This window comes from Indicator indicator, chromosome Z, assembly GCF_027791375.1.
Source record: "Indicator indicator isolate 239-I01 chromosome Z, UM_Iind_1.1, whole genome shotgun sequence".
NCBI lineage: Eukaryota > Metazoa > Chordata > Aves > Piciformes > Indicatoridae > Indicator > Indicator indicator.
Window position 1 is genome coordinate 47,489,849 of NC_072053.1, and position 18,044 is coordinate 47,507,892.

At 42.6% G+C, this 18,044-nt stretch overlaps 1 pseudogene; it reads right to left on the bottom strand.

Annotated features, from left to right (window-relative positions):
- Positions 1–12,195: 12,195 nt before the first annotated feature.
- On the bottom strand, positions 12,196–12,680 carry LOC128979373 (ribosome maturation protein SBDS-like; annotated as a pseudogene).
- Positions 12,681–18,044: the final 5,364 nt, after the last annotated feature.

Below are 18,044 nucleotides of genomic sequence, written 5' to 3' on the forward strand. Positions count from 1 at the left end.
GGTGGCATGACATAACATGGTGGTTAAGAAAAGGAGGCTTGAGTTGTATCATTTAGAAATATAGTGTGAATTACTGCATTCTGTCTTCAGTCAGAATAAACTATGGAATACTGTTGTAGATGGAGGTGGGGGATTAAAGGAGGGACTAGGAGTCCTGCAAACACAAGCGCTAATTATATAGAAATCCTAGTTCTCCAGACTGATTTGGTGTACTGAAATTCCAAAGACTAGGGTTTTCTGATTTTTTTAATAGCCCCATATATTACCTTATCTTTCACAGGATTTTTGGAGATAAAGTCCATGGAAATCTGAGCACCCCAGAAAGCAAACAGTCAGGACTCCAGGCAGAACTTTATTTTTCTTTTTACCTTGGTAAAATGGCATTCTGATTGACATTCTTTTATCACCAAAAAAAAAAAAAAAAAAAAACACAAAACCAAACTCATTAAGCGAATTCTCCAGCAGGAATTTCATCTCAGGTTGAGTTCCATCACACAACCTATGCTTCTAAAGGCAGAGTATATACCTCCCTGTGTTTTTAAACAGCCCCTGAGTCAACTCTGAGTCCTTAATTTCTTATTCTGCATCTTTAACTGTTACTATTTTCTTCTGGAAGCATGTGCTGAAAATGTAAGGACATGATTTCTACATAGTTTTGCACTTATGTTAGTAAAAGAGTCACAACACATTGTCTCACCCAGCCTTCACTGAAAACTGCTCTGATGCATCCTCAGTGGATGCATTCCAAAACGTTATTATCTCCTGACTACTTTAAATATGTCTAGTCATAGCATAATTATTCCTTATTTCAGAGCAATACAAATCGCTGAAATGAAGTAATTGTACTGGAGGAGTCCTATACCCTCAGAGAAGATACATTGTTGCAGCCAAGTTTTTTCCTTTGAAACAATGCATTCAAAGTGGTCAAAGTCACTCAACTTTTGCAGTGTTCACTGACTAGAGCCCAAAGTTGCATAGCTGTGGGTTAAGCAGTAGTAGATATTTAACTTAAGCACTTAAGCACAGATTATTTAAAATCCTTGCAATATCTTCTTAAAACCTGTGTTCCAGGAGCCCTGGTTTCTATTGACTTTTATCTCTCTTATTATCTCAGTTTATTTACTTTGCCCTGCCCAGATCTCCTGTAAGGTTTGTGATTCACCACAATGTTAGACTGTTTTGAAAATGAATACACTGCTATGATTAGCAAAATAAAGTTGGTATTACTATTTTATATTAATTTTTAATTTTTAAAAAAAGGTTTGAATGCTATTGTTACAAAATCTTGTAACACATATAAACCAAAAAATGCACAGAGAAGCCTTATACTGAGTTTAAATCTGGAAACATAACACCCTGTGAGTTGAAATCAGTGTAAAACTTTATAGCTCTTAGTAATATAACAAAAAGCAGATGCAGGAGGTAGTCCAGCAAAGCAGGTGAATCCTTAACACTCTGTGAACATGAAATTGGCTTATGAGAAGATTAAGGAACTCTTAGACCTTGTTCAAATAATGCATCAGTATTATTTTACTATTTGTAGATAAAGAACAAAGTTCATTCTTATATTAACACTTGATCTTAAATTGCAGTTAAAATCATCATGCCACCATTACATCAGTATCACTTCATTGATGTATTATTTATGTAAAGATCTGGCTAAGAGCATGATTTCCAGATATCGCTCCTAAATATAGGCAGTGTTTAAGCTACATATCAACACACAGAGGTGACTTTACAGTTGTGCTATGTCCATATAGTCTTCAGTAGAGTTCTAGACTTTTCTCATACAGATAAAATGAGGACAACCAGAGTAAACAACTATGAATGAGCAAAAAATCCCCGTTCAGCTGAAATCTCAAGGCATATATAGTAAAAGAGACACTTCTATAGAATGGGTAGAAAATATTTTCAATAGCTGTCAGCTGGTTTATCTCCATTCTGAATTTCCAGAGCAGTGTTCCAACAGCCTGGAAATAACAAGAATGTTCTTTAAAGGGTTGAGTAAAATTATTCCTTATAAAGGTGAGGATCTCATCAAGCCAAAAAATGTGCAGTTTTAAACAAAACTGAAATCATAGGAACAAATATAAGTGGTATGCTTCTCTGATGAATAAGCTGTGTAAGAACATTTGTCATTGAAGGGACAGTCCCTCTTCCTCCCTCTCTTTGTCTGAAAATTCCAGAAACCAGTAATATTCAGAAGCATATCTGCAAGCAGTAATGTAAGTCATGGTAGGAGCACTTTATACTGAAAAAAAAAAAAATAGAAGGCACAAACATCTCGAATTTGTAAACCTGAATATTTTTTTTTTCATCACGTTTGATGGTTACATGTTAGTTTTCTCATTTAACTTTAATCTTCTATGTTGAGAATGGTTTTTATTTTTGTTTAAAAAAGAAAGAAACCCCCCCCAAAAAAACCCAAGCAAACTCCACAGTAATCTTCTGAATTAATAAAAAGTGTGGCAGCCTGAGTCCAAACAGCCTTCAGGACTCTGTGAAGCATCTTGATTAAGCAATACCTTTCAGTGTTTGAAGCAGGGAATTTTGAAGATGTACCTGCACCTAGTAGAGTTGGAGTGCTTTTAGTAGGTCAGAATGAATTTGCATTTTTTAAATCCTAATGACAATTCAAAAGCTCCTTGGTTAGCCATCAACTTCAGAGATGCAAACATGGGATAACAGGTCTTTGCTGTGTCTGTAACAGTAGCAATAGAACAACTGTAATCAAAGTCTGACCTTTACTTTCTTCTTTTTCTTTCAAGAGCAGTGAGCAGAACTTCCACAGTGGATTTCCAGGGGGCAGACTTTGGCCTGTTTTGAAGACTGGTGGACAGATACCCCTGGAAGGCAGCCCTGAAGGGACCAGGAGTCCAGGAAGGAAAGACATTGTTCAAGAAAGCAGTCTTAAAGGTGACGGCTGAAAGGCAAGTCAACATGGAAGAAAAACAGCCTGGCTGAATTAAGAGGTTGGGTTCCCACTTAGAGAAAAAGAAAAGTTTATGGTCATTTGAAGAAGGGGCAGACCACTCAGAAGGGCTATGAAGTTGTTGCCAGGTTATGCACGGAGGAAGTTAGAAGGCCCAAACCTCAAACAGAACTTAATCTGGTGTCAGCTGTTAAAGACAACAAAAAAATGCTTCTACAAATATATCAACAAAAAAACTCCAGGAAGGGTCCTTTGTTGGATGCAGTGGGGGACATAGTGATCAAGAATGAAGAAAAGGCTGATTTCCTTCTACCACAAGGTGACCAGCTTAGTGGATGAGAGAAAAGCTGTGGATATTGTGTACCTGGACATTAGTAAAGCATTTGACACTGTCTCCCAAAGCATCCTCCTGGAGAACCTGGCTGTGTATGGCTTGAATGGGTGGAAAATTCAGTGGGTCAAAGTCTGGTTGGATGGCTGGGCCCAAGGAGTGATGGTGAATGGAGTTAAATCCATTTGGAGGCTAGTCACTAAGAAGGACTCAACATTGGGACCTGTCTTTTTAATATCTTTATCAAAGATCTGAATGAGGGGATTGAGTGCTCCTTCAGTTAATTTGCAGATGACACCAAACTGGGTGGCAGTGTGGATCTGCTTGAGGTTAGGAAGGCTCTGCAGAGAGATCTGGACAGGCTGGATTGATGAGCCAAGGTTAGTTGTATGAGGTCCAACAATGTCAAGTGCCAGGTCCTACTCTTGTGCCACAACACTGTACAATGCTACAGGCTTGGGTCAGAGTGGCTGGAAAGTTGTTCATCATAAAAGGACCTGGGGCTTCTGATCTGCAGCCAGCTGAACATGAGTCAGCAGTGTGCCCAATTGGCCAGGAAGGCCAACAGCATCCTGGCCTGCATCCGGAATGGTGTGGCCAGTAGGACCAGGAAAGTGGGTTTGGGCATATCGCTACAAGAAGGACATTGAGTTGCTGGAACATGCCTAAAGAAGCACAATGAAGCTGGTCTTAAGAACAAGTTTTCTGAGGAGCAGCTGAGGGAACTGGATTGTTTAGTCTGAATTAGAAGAAGTGGAGGGGAGACCTTGTGGCTCTGCACAGCAACCTGAAAGAAGGTTGTAGTAAGGTGTGTGTTGGTCTCTTCTCTGTAGTATCAAGTGATAGAATTGAGAGGTCCTCTCAAGCTGGACCAGAGCAGGTTTAGATTGGATATTAGGAAAAAAGTCATTACTGAAGGAGTGGTAAAGGATTGGAATAGGCTGCCCAGGGAGTTGGTGGAGTCACTGACCCTGAAAACTTGTAGGCATTGCGCTTCAGAACATAGTTTAATGACTGTGGCAGTGTTAAGCTGATGTTTGAACTTCATGGTATTAAAGTTCTTTTCCAACATAAATGATTCTGTGATTCTGTGAAATGTATTTTATCTCAGAAATTAACACCTTTAAGTCTTACGCATTGTGATGCTGGCTCTTTTCTGACTTTCTCTAGTTATACATGTGATTTAAAACTCAGTTTATGACACTAATAAGGAATGGTAGACAGTAAAAGGTGGAGAAACACTATATGCATCTCTTGCTAAAACAAATGCCACAGACTTTGTTTTGTTTTGGGTGGTTTTTTTGGGGGGCGGGGGGTTTATTGTTTGGGGGTTTGTTTGGTTCATTGATTTGTGTGTTGTTCTCTTTTTTGTGTTTGGTTTGGTTTATCTTTTTTTTTTTTTCACCTCTTGAAAATGGCAAAAGGAATACTTGTTGAGATTTTTTGCTTAACCTACTATTAGAATATTGGGAGTGTTAATGAAAGCAACAGTATCTAAAGCATGAAAACAGAAGGATTTTAGGAAAGACAGAGGTGTGGTGAATAATGCTATTTTTGGCACCATGTTGACAAAGGGACAAGGCGCCACTGAGTCCAGGTAAACAACCTGCCCAGGCGTGTTTTCCACTTCTGTGATAATCAAAGTTCACACCATATGCTCGTGCTTGCCTCGTTCACAGTCTATGCTTATACTATATTTGGCAAAACATCACTTAATTGGTCAATTATTGTGTTTACAAAGGATGCTCATTGGACCAGTATTCATTGTGGCAAATGTTAAAAAGGGGTTGCTTTGGTAAAAAAATGCCCTGTGATTATGCCCCTGTTCGTGCCTGTATTTTCCTCATGTACTGTGTCGCCAAAGGGTCTGCTTTGCCCAGGACTCAAACCAGCATTCCTGAGAGCTTTGCTGAGGACCGCCACCGTTGCCTGGCTATGGGCAATGCTGTACTGCGTGCCAGCCCTGCAGACTGTACCCTGTGTCCCATAGATGGAGCCAAACTTTGCGTGACCTATCGCCAAGTGAAAGAGATGTGGTAGCCCAAGTGCACCACCCGTCCCAGACCGCTACAGCCCCTCTGGAGTGGGGACATCACTTCTTCCAGACCAGCAGCCATCCTGGCCGAATCCCACAAGCTGTGGTGGGAGCTGCCTCCCCCTCACAGAGAAGCTGCTTTGCCATGCCCTGTGAACCCCATCGACAATGCTTGTCCCCCAGAGCAGGAACCCCTTCTCACGCCACATTTGCCATCTAGCCAAAACAAAACTGTGGCTTCCTGGTGACAAGCGGAGTACCTCGGTAGAAATTGCCCTGAGTCCTTACCCAGAAAACTTCCTAGGATTTGACGTTTTGGCTGGTAAACAATGGCATCTCCCTAATGGTACACTGTGGTGCTTTGGCTCCTATGGAATAGGCTCAAAAGGGACCAAAACTGCTCAGGTAGGCACCTTACAAACAGCTCCACCCTTACCTACATCAAGCATCACATGTGTTGCACAATACCCACTACCAGCATTAGCCAGACAAGGCATTACTCAAGTGATTGCAGACCTGGAAAGAAGACAAATCATCACTAGAACACACTCACCATACAACTCACCAGTTTGGCCAGTGTGTAAATCCGACAGACGCTGGAGACTCACTATCAACTACAGGAGGCTCACACACCCCCTCTCACAGCTCTTAGGTACCTTGGGTTACGGGATAAAACATGTTCCAGGTTTCTCAGTAATTGCTTGTCCCTTCTCTGACCTGCTTAGAAAGCACAGAGTATGGGACTGGACCCCAAGGCACATTGAAAGCCTGAACTTCTTGAAAGACAAATTAAAGGCTTGCCAGGAATGGGCCCTTTGCACAAGAACCCTTAAGGGCTGAATGGGGCTTTTCTGAACATGCTTCCTACTGTGGGATTTTCCGAAAGGGACCCAAAGGCCGTAACAGAACCCTTTTATTCTCTTCAACAGCATTCAAAGATTCTGAAAGGAGGTATTCTGAATGGGAAAAGGGACTCCTGCCCAAGACCCGAGCTGTCAAGGAAGCAGAGAAGCTTCGCACTACACAGGATATCGTAGTGCAAAGCCCCTTCTCTCTGCTCAAAGCAATTCTCAAAAGAACTCCTCCACTGAGGGAATCACCCAGAAGGCTACCATGAGGAAATAGTATGCCTATCTGGAAAGGATTGCACAGCTTATGCCTCTAAGAGAAGGACCCACGAAGGTATCCAAAATGCAGCAGTCCATCAATCCAAACACTGTTCTGCTATGCCAGCCCTACAAGCCATCTCCAATTCAGGTAGCCCCTGAATTAACTACCAGCTGCAATACAGAAGGAGTATGCTTCACAGAAGTATCCTCCCATAGGGTAGGATCTCAGTGGCACTATAAGGTCGCAGCTCTGGAGATTGGCACAGACAGAACTGTCACTGAAGAGGGTGAGGGCAGTGCTCAAGTTGGAGAACTGAGCACTCATATGCTGGCTGCAGAAAACAGTGCAGAGGACATATACACTGATTTGTACGCTACATTCAAAGGTGCCACTGAATGGATCTGTCCTTGGGAAGCAAATCAGTGGATAGTTGGTAACAGCAAAGTTTGGAGGGCAACAGACTGGCAAAGGCTATTACTAGAATTAAGCTGATCCAGACCTATTGGAATAGGCTGGGCAAAGGGATACTTCAAAAAACAAACCCTCTGCTACTTGGAATCAACAAGCAGAGCACCTGGAAAAAAATAAATGTGGTTAGCCATGAGGGGAAGGAGCGACTAGATGAGTGCCTACATATTAAAAGAAGTCACTCAGGTAAGTCAAACCATTATTATGAATGCAGGTCCAGAAGATAGCCGGTTCCTCTGACCACATGTGAAACCATTGTTTCAGCCTGTCCTCAGTGTCAGATCAGACTAAAAGCTAACCACCCTGACCTGGCTCCAGCCCAACATATCAAAAAAGATAAAGTGCTGTGGAGTACACGGCAATTTGATTACGTTGGCCCCCTCAGACCCTCACATAGGAAAAACTATGTTCTTGTACAGGGAGAAGTGGTCTTAGGCCTAGTTATGGCTACAGCTACTAATACTGCCTCAGGAACTCAAGCCATTGAGACTCTAAAAGATTGGTTCAGCATCCTGCCTATGCCTGAATGCATTCAAAGTGACAATGGTTCACATTTCACCTTAGCCTCAGTGCAAGACTGAGCTCGAGGAGAAGGGGTCAAATGGATGTTTCATTCTCCATATTATCCCCAGGCAAATGGCATGGTAGAAAGAGCGAATGGCCTCATTAAAAGCACACAAATATCTCAAAGGGTAATTGGGACAAGCGCCTGCCTTATGCAGTCTTTACTGTAAACAATGGGGGAATTATGGTAGCCCCAAAGGTAAGGCATTCTGCCCTGCTGAACCAGTGAAGAATGTTAGCCACATGCCAGGGGGGGTCAAAGGGCAAATCCCCACACTCACTAACACATATGCAAGTGGGCCAACCTGTATTAGTGAAACTACCTTCAACTGGGATTCTTCCCACAACTAACACCAGAGGTTTATATGCCTGGGAAGCTACAGACATGAATGGGAAAACATATCGAATAAGTGCTCGATGGATCATTCCAAATTACTGTCAAGCCTGGATTCTATACATTGTGGCCAATTTTGCTTTCCCACAGAGTGAAAACCATTTCAGCAGACAGCTTACACCGGAAATGAAGACTTTTCCTATATTTTCCTTACACCATCTGAAATACACAAATCCATGGACCCTGATGGGATGCATTAAAGAGTGCTGAGAGAGCTGGCTGATACTGCTGCTGAACCTCTCCCATCATCTTTGAAAAGTCCTGGAGAACAGTAGAGGTGCCTGATGACTGGAAAAAAGTGAATGTCACTCCAGCCTTCAAAAAAGGCAAGAAGGAGGACCCAGATAACTACAGAGCAGTCAGTCTCACTTCCATCCCTGGAAAGATGATGGAGCACATCATCCTGAAGGTCATTTCTAACCACATGGAAGACAAGAAGGTTATCAGGAGTAGCCAACATGGATGTACCAAGGGGAGATCCTATCTAAGTAATATGATAGCCTTCCATGAAGTTATGACCAAGAGAGTAGATGAGGGAAGAGCAGTGGATGTCATATATCTTGACTTCAGTAAGGCTTTTGATACTGTCTCCTATAATATCCTTATAGAAATGAGGCAGAAAATAAGGCTCAGAAAATTTGGCATAGGCATTTGGTCTGTGAGGTGGACTGAAAACTGGCTGAACAACAGAGTTCAGAGAGTTACATCAGTGGCACAGAGTCAGCCTGGAGGCATTTGTCCAGTGGTGTTCCCCAGGGATAGGTACTGGGTCCAGTTTTGTTCAATATCTTTATCGATGGCCTGGATGAGGGGATTGAGGTTACCCTCAGCAAGTTCGCTGATGATACAAAACTGGAGGGTTGCCTGACATCCCGTGAGGCTATGCAGCCATCCAAGGTGACCTGGACAGGCTGGAGAGCTGGGTGCAGGCAAACCTCATGAAGTTTGATAAGGACAAGTGCAAGGTCCTACATTGGGGGAGAAACAACAACAGCGCCAGTACAGGTTGGAAACAGCTGCTCTGTTGGAAAGCAGCTCCACAGAGAAAGACCTTGGAGTGCTGGTGGACAGCAAGTTCTCCATGGAACAACAATGTGTCAAGAAAGCCAATGGGATCCTGGGATGTATCAAGAAAGGTGTGTCCAGAAGGTCTAGGGAAGATCTTCTACCTGTCTACTCTGCCCTGGTCAGACCACATCTGGAATATCGTCCAGTGTTGGGCTCTCCAGTTCAAGAGAGACAGAGACCTGCTGGAGAGAATCCAAAGAAAGCCACGAGGATGATTAGGGGACTTGAACATCTCCCCTATGAAGAGAGACTGAGATCCCTGAGGCTATTTAGTCTTGAGAAGAGAAGACTGAGAGGGGATCTGATCAATGTGTATAAGTATTTGAGGGGTGAGTGTCAAGTGGAGCGGGCCAGGCTCTTTTTGGTGGGTCACAGTGATAAGACAAGGAACAATATGTTCAAACTTGAACATAGAAAATTTAACCTCAACATGAAGAGAAACTTCTTTACAGTGAGGGTGATGGAGCACTGCAACAGTCTGCCCAGGGGCGTTGTGGAGTCTCCTTCTCTGGAGACTTTAAAAACCCACCTGGATGCGTTCCTGTGCAGACTACCCTAAGTGATCCTGCTCTGGCATCTTGTCCCCCAGAGTGGGAAGTCCTTCTCATGCAACACACTCCACAGACTAAGCTGCAAAAGCCTCCGAAGTTTTCTTGGAAGGCACCTGGAGTTTTACTCTGAGAGAAGCAGCAACCACGTGGCACAGTGCCATGTGGTCACTGCCGTTTTTGATTTTATTATTACGGCACACCTGTGCCATAATTCCTGGACCATAAATGCAGTATCAAGGAAAGATTCCACAAAAGTTCTTAGTTTCAACCTCTTTCCAAATTAGTTTTGTTTCTAAATTTCTAAATTCTCTAATTTATTTGAACTGTTCAAAGTGCTCATGTATATACATTCTGTAGAGATAGTTCTTCCAACTGAATACCAGTACATGTAATTATCAGCTGTAATTTCTGGCATACTTTGTATATAAATAAATTATTAAAATTTTTGTGAATATCTCTGCCACTTATTCCTGAGGGGTATATTTTAGAACAAGAGATAACCTCAGAAGAAAAAACATTTGCAACTACTGAACGTAGGCTTTTGTAAAACATGTAGTGATTATATTAGTTGTGTTGAGATATTGCTTCAGTTACCATCTCAAACGCACTACCAAAAATCTATTAACAACAAACAAAACCACAAGGAGTTCCTCGGATAATAGCAAAAATATTTAACTGAATTCTAATGTTTGTGAATCTGACCAAAACCCTTTAAATAATGCATAAATATCCAACATCTGTTTTATTGCCACAAAGCCTAAGGGCTTAATCTTGATTACATGTGCTACAAATGAACATGATTCTACTGATAGCTTATATGTGCTAAGCACGGATAGAAATTAAATGACAATCAAGCCTTAAGTTACTTTATTTTCATTTATCCAAGAGATACTGTTGTACAAAGAGTGCTCTAACATATCCTAATCACGTGCATGGCATTTAAAATGTTCAAAACACCCTATGTATGGCAATGAAGATAATGGCAGGAGATGGAAGAAAGAACTGACCATTGTGAGTGAAGATCAGGTTCATGCCCATCTGAAGAACATGAAAGTATTCAAGTGCATGAGACCCAATAGTTTACCCCCATGGGTGCCGAGGGAACTGATGGATGAGGTTGCTAACCCATTCTCTATTATGTTCCAAAAGTTGTGACAGTCCGGAGAAGTCCCCATTGACTGGAAAAGGAGAAATATAAGCCACATTTTCAAAAAGGGAAAGAGGGAAGAACCAGTGAACTGCAGGCCAGTCAGTCTCACCTCTGTGCCCAGTAAGAGCATAGAGCAGATCCTCCGGAGGCACTGCTGAAACAGAAGAATAATGAAGGGGTTATTTGGTATAACAAACACTGCTTTCTCAAGGGCAAATCCTGCCTGACAAACCTGGTGGCTTTCTATGAAAAGGTCACCACATCAATAGATGAAGGACAAGCAACTGACATTATTTACCTGGATGTGAGCAAAGCCTTCAACACTGTGCCACACAACATCCTGGTCTCCAAGCTGCTAAATATGGGTTTGATGGATGGACCACTTGGTGGATAAAGAGCTGGCTTGGCAGACACACCCAAAGAGTGGCTGTCACTGGGTTCATGTCCAAGTGGAGGCCAGTGACAAGTATAGTCCCTCAAGGATCAGTACTGGGACCAGTCTTGTTCAACATCTTTGTTGGTGACATGGACAGTGGCATTGAGTACACCCTCAGCAAGTTTGCAGACAACACCAAGCTGTGCCTGGGGGGAAGGGATGACATCCAGAGGGACCTTGACATACTGAAGATGTGGGCCCAAGACAACCTCATGATGTTCAAAAAGACCAAATGCAATGACCCTACATCTGGGTCAGGGCAATCCCAAGCATCAATATAGTCTGGGAAGTGAGTGGCTTGAGAGTAGCCCTGAAGAAAAGGACTTGGGAGTGCTGGTGGATGAGAAGTTCAGTATGAGCCATCAGTGTGCATTTGCAACCAGATCCTGGGCTGCATCAGGACAAGTGTGGCCAGCAAGTCAAGAGAGGTGATTCTCCCCCTCTACGCCACTCTGGTGAGACCCCACCTTGAGTACTGCGTCCAGTTCTTGAGCCCCTGTTATAGGAAAGATATAACATGGTAGAATGTGGTAGAAAGCATCCAGGGAAGGGCCACGAGGATTGTCAGAGGGCTGGAGCACCTCTCCTATGGAGACAGACTGAGACAGTTGGGGTTATTCAGTCTGGAGAAGAGAAGGCTCCGAGGAGACCTTATTGTGGCCTTCCAGTATCTGAAGGGGGCCTACAAGAAAGCTGTTGAAGGACTTTTTGGGATGTCAGGTAGTGATAGGAATAGGGGGAATGGAGCAAAACTAGAAATGGGTAGATTCAAATTAGATGTCAGGAAAAAGTTCTTCACCGCGAGGGTGGTGACACACTGGAACACCTCCAGGAAGATGGTGGAAGCCCCATCCCTGGAAGTTTTAAGGACAAGTTGGATGGGGCTTTGAGCAGCCTGATCTAGCATGAGGTGTCCCTGCCCATGGCAGGGAGGTTGGAACTGGGTGATCTTTGAGGTCCCTTCAAACCCTGACATTTTAGTGATTCTGTGAATATGAGACTATTTACTACTGTAATGTTTCAAGGCAGAAGTAAATTTGAAAGAATTTCAGGCATGAAAGTTAGTTCCTGCATTCAGCAATTTTTTATCATTAGAAATAGTGAATGGGAAGAAGAAAAATACTTGAACTTTGACTACATGTTTTGTAATAGTCTTTTATATAATCACTTCCAGTGCCTGTGCTTGCTGCTACATGCTCTTGTGTGGTTTGAGAGAGTAGTGAATGTCCTTCATGGCTCTCTCTATCAGGATCACCGTGTACGGCCTCTTTGTTTCAGGGCTCACATGTTTGTCAGCCACAGTCTGTGTGATGTCTCAAAACATCTCCTCCAGCTGTGTGTGCCATTCTTTGTCTGATACCTGCAGCTTCCCCTTGGATAAAATCATCTTACAGATTTGTGTTTGTTCATCTGTCCAAATGCTTGAACCAGACCTTCCTTTTTTGCTGCCTGCCTTTTGGAAGCATTGATGAACACTGTCTGTGTCTGCAGCATCTCATCCAGATGTTTCTCCGCTCAGTTGCACCATCCTATGACTTTGTTGCATTAAGAGGCAATCTCACGGCACTTCCCACCACACTGAGCCCGCACCACTGCCATGTTTGTGGGGTAGATCTGGTTGATGGGGGTGAAGATGGACATGGCATCAGCAGAAACTGCCCCAGTGCCAGGTGACTTCTAACCACTCTGATATTAGTGGAAAGATCACACAGCCAAGCACAAACAGTCCAGAAGGTTCCTGCAGTGCATTGATGACAACTTTCTCCTGCAAGTAGTTGAAGTACCAAAAAGGAGAAGTGCAATGTTGGACCTGGTATTAACAAACAAAGAAGGAATGATTGTAGATGCTAAGGCTGGGTGTAATCTTGGTTGTAGTGACCATGACATGTTAGAGTTTAATATCAACAGACAAAGAAGCAGGTTGATAAGTAAAATTTCAACCCTGGACTTTAAAAGGGACAACTTTGCCCTCTTCAATACTCAACATAGAAATATCTAGTGGGCTAGGGCTCTGTAAGGAAGGGGCCCAAGACACCCAGTTAATATTCAAACATTACCTCCTCCAAGCTCAAGAAAATGTATTACCTTGAAAAAAAAAATCAAGTAAAGGAGGCAGAAGACCTGCATGGATAAGTAAGGAACGCTTAGTAAAACCCAAAAACAAAAAGGATGTTTACAATTTGTGGAAAAAAGGTCTAGTAAATTGGAAGGATTATAGGGATACAGACAGAGAATGTAGAGATGCAACAAGGAAGGCCAAGGCCCTCTTGGAACTGAGTCTTGCCAGGGAGGTTAAAGAGAACAAGAAGAGTTTTTTCAAACTCCTCTATCATTCAGTAGTGGGCCCACTACTGAATGATATGAGAGATATGGTAACAGAGGACGCAGAGATGGCAGAGTTGCTGAATGCCTTCTTTGCCTCAATCTTTACTCCTAAGAACAGCCCTCAGGAACCTCAGTCTCTAGAAGCAAGGGAGCAAGGGATGTGAACACTCCACTGGTCAGTCAGGATTGGGTTAGAGATCTTTTATACCAACTGAAAATACAAATCCGTGGGCCCCAATGGGGTGCATTCATGTGTGCTGAGAGAGCTGGTTCATACAGCTGCTGAGCATTTTTCCACCATTTTTGAAAAGTCCTGGAGAACAGTAGAGGTGCCTGATGACTGGAAGAAAGCGAATGTCACTCCAGCCTTCAAAAAAGGCAAGAAGGAGGACCCAGATAACTACAGAGCAGTCAGTCTCACTTCCATCCCTGGAAAGATGATGGAGCACATCATCCTGGAGGTCATTTCTAACCACATGGAAGACAAGAAGGTTATCAGGAGTAGCCAACATGGATGTACCAAGGGGAGATCCTATCTAAGTAATATGATAGCCTTCCATGAAGTTATGACCAAGAGAGTAGATGAGGGAAGAGCAGTGGATGTCATATATCTTGACTTCAGTAAGGCTTTTGATACTGTCTCCCATAACATCCTTATAGAAATGAGGCAGAAAATAAGGCTCAGAAAATTTGGCATTGACATTTGGTCTGTGAGGTGGACTGAAAACTGGCTGAACAACAGAGTTCAGAGAGTTACATCAGTGGCACAGAGTCAGCCTGGAGGCATTTGTCCAGTGGTGTTCCCCAGGGATAGGTACTGGGTCCAGTTTTGTTCAATATCTTTATCGATGGCCTGGATGAGGGGATTGAGGTTACCCTCAGCAAGTTCGCTGATGATACAAAACTGGAGGGTTGCCTGACATCCCGTGAGGCTATGCAGCCATCCAAGGTGACCTGGACAGGCTGGAGAGCTGGGTGCAGGCAAACCTCATGAAGTTTGATAAGGACAAGTGCAAGGTCCTACATTGGGGGAGAAACAACAACAGCGCCAGTACAGGTTGGAAACAGCTGCTCTGTTGGAAAGCAGCTCCACAGAGAAAGACCTTGGAGTGCTGGTGGACAGCAAGTTCTCCATGGAACAACAATGTGTCCTTGTATCCAAGAAAGCCAATGGGATCCTGGGATGTATCAAGAAAGGTGTGTCCAGAAGGTCTAGGGAAGATCTTCTACCTGTCTACTCTGCCCTGGTCAGACCACATCTGGAATATCGTCCAGTGTTGGGCTCTCCAGTTCAAGAGAGACAGAGACCTGCTGGAGAGAATCCAAAGAAAGCCACGAGGATGATTAGGGGACTTGAACATCTCCCCTATGAAGAGAGACTGAGATCCCTGAGGCTATTTAGTCTTTAGAAGAGAAGACTGAGAGGGGATCTTACCAATGTGTATAAATATGTGAGGGGTGGGTGTCAAGCAGAGACAAGGAACAACAGGTTCAAACTTGAACATAGAAGATTTCATCTCAACATGAGGAAAAACTTCTTTACAGTGAGGGTGACGGAGCCCTGGAACAGGCTGCCCCAAGAAGTTGTGAAGTCTTCTTCTCTGGAGACTTTCAAGACCCACCTGGATGCATTCTTGTGCAGACTACCCTAAGAGATCCTGCTCTGGCAGCGGAGTTGGACCAGATGATATCTGGAGGTCCCTTCCAACCGCTAATGTAGTGTAATACTGTGATACTGTGATAATGCTTATAGACACTGAATTTGTTTATCAGGATTTCAGCAATAACTGCATTTGTGTTAAAAGTAGCCTGCAAAATAAAGCAATTTAACAACAGAAGTCTAGTTTTGAAGGGGTTTATTAATGTTGCTTGAAACAAAACCTATGACAAGAAATATAAGGAATTAATTATGTATATATAAACAAATAATATCAAGGATTCTCTATAGTACTTTTAAGAATGAGATTTAATTTTGAAGAACAGCATGTTAAAACATCAGTCAGAGGGCAAAGTATGTTGACTGAGTACCTAGTCTCAAAAAATTATTGAGAGCCAGTCAGTATTAATTTCGTCCATGTGTCACCTAGGGTCATCAAAATTTCTATCAGTTCTTGTAATGGAGAAATTCTTTTAACACAAAAAATATATTTGATTAGTCATACTCAAGCAACCATTTTCTGGTAAAACAACTCTTTGGAAAAGTCTAACATCTGGTGAAACATGAGAGTTCATAAAGGTAATAAAAAAATCTATCCAAAAAGTACGATCTAGCATTCTCTTAATCTCTTTGCCCAATAAAATCTCTTCTTCAGGTTTATTACGGATAGTCATACATTGAAGAAAACAACAGCAGAAGAGGGATTTTTATTCTAACATACTTCTCTCTTCAAAGACAGCAAATGCTACATCATTTTGGTAACCATATATATGAGTGGGTATGATAGTCACAGTGCAGAAAAGTGTCAGAATAATTTGTGCAGGATGTAAAGAACTGCTGGAAGTGGCTGCTAAGATAGCTGACTGCTCTGGTGTTATTGCAACTGTCTGAACACTAATACCTGTTCTTGACAACCCAAGAAAAAAAAAATCATTAAGATGCTCAGGAGAGTTTGCTTTCAAGTTTTGGTAAGTGACTTATACATGCTTGTTACCTTGAGTCTGTTTCTAGCGTCTTGGCTGCCTTGATGACTGGCTCAAGAACCTCCTCTCCATGAGGATGGCAATTCATTCTCTCTAATATGAAGACCAGGGAACTGCCAAGTTGTAAAATTTCATTTCTGGCAACCTTCTGTGTGAGGATACCCATGGTCAGAGCAATTTATTTCATTTTCACTTAGTCAAAGAAGAGTGATACACTAATCTAGTCTAGTGAAACAGGACTGTCTGCATTAGTTTTGTGTAACTATATTGCATAATATGTGTATGTAATATCAGTTCTTTAAAGAATTTTGCCCATTTGCAAACTGGGCATTTGCCCATTGCCCACAGGGTCTTCAGCCAAATTGTCACCATTTTTCCATTTCCCTCTTCCCAATTTTTAGGTGTAGTACAATATTCATCTGGGTTTATGCATGGGCATAAAAGTCTCTTTGATAAGGGAAAAATGTGATTATTTGCTGTAGAAGACCCATATCAGAGAGATAAGTTAATTTCTAAGCCTGTAAATTAGATCTTCCTCATTTACTTATGTGTGCAGATGGGTGCAATAGAGAAGGGTCTGCCAGTTAAAACTGGCAAAAGCAAAGACCAACTGTTATTTTTTTTTTTTAATATCTTTGCGTGTTCTTAAAATCTGTTAGGAGCCACAGATTTTTTGTTTGCGTGCTTTCCAGTGTGAAGAGAAGAATGTTGGCATGAGCACACATCTTGTGTTCTAGATAATCAAGTATAAAAATAGTAAAACAGTTGCTTTCTTGGGAGTCTGCACTATTTGACTGCCTTTGATTCCAAGCATCACTGTATGTCCAGAATATATCTTCATAAACTGCTAACCTCCAGTGTGAAATTTTCACATTCTCCTAAAAATTTTCAAGTGGCATATATTTGCACATAAGTAAGTTCTCTGACCCACGTGAACTTCAATATACACACATGTCCACAGACAGAATGTTCAAGTAATTGGTAGAAACACATGATGAACTACACGTTGTTGTCTATTGCAGCCATATCTATTCACCAGTACTGTATGTTAGTGCCTCTGGATGCCCAGAGACTTAGTCATTACAAAGATACAGGAAGTCATAAGCTTAGGGCACTGAAGTTAGCTGTTTGTCATTTATCTGTGTCACTGAAAACAGATTAAAAGATAACATTTGTCTCTCTCATACAGCAGATTCTTCTCTAAGTGAAAGCAAAACAAAACAAAGCAATCCCCCAAAAACAACCAAAAAGCCCAAAAACCCTCTCTTGTTAATGAGAACATGTGAGGATTTTTAATGTTATTTTCCTTATGTGAAGTGGATGTGCCAAAAAATGTAATGTGGGGGAAAAATAGGTCTTGTTGCAAAGTTTCCTTTGCTACTGGCCAAATTTGTAAGTGAGCTCACTTTCTGCTTAGTCTGAAACAACGTGTTGTACAACCCACCTTTTCCATCCTCCCTTCCCAGCTCCTTCTTGCCTGGGCCCAAGCTCAGGCTGTGTCCTGCACCCAGCACTCCTGCCGTCCTTCCCCTCACTCTCCTGAAAATGTCTGGGGTGGTTAGGATTTGTCAGGTCACACCTCAGCCTGTCAGGACATGGCGCCTCTTTTGCCCTGCTTCAGCACACTGCTTCATTTCATCTGCACAGAGCCTGGTGACGAGCTAGCCTCGTTAGATGCAAATAACTACAGCTGGCCAAAATGAGTCGGCTACTTCTTTCCTGCTTACCTGTCATATCCCCTTGACTTTTGTTAAGCCAGCCAGCACTTTCATTAACTCCAGGCCAGGCCACAGGCAAGAGGCAAGCATGTACATCAATGCCTGTGTGCATGTGTGTGCAGGTACATGCAGGCATGGACCCCAACAAGAGTTTCTGTTTTGGGTCCAGGCTACCCCCTCAGTCTTTGCACCTCTTGATGTCTTCCTTTCTTTTCTTCCTCTCTTCACCACACACTTCTTGTGCAAAGCCTCTTCACACAGCCTTGCTCTGTTGGTCTCTCCAACCTCTCTGAAGGTTGCTATGAAGGTATTTCCCAATGTT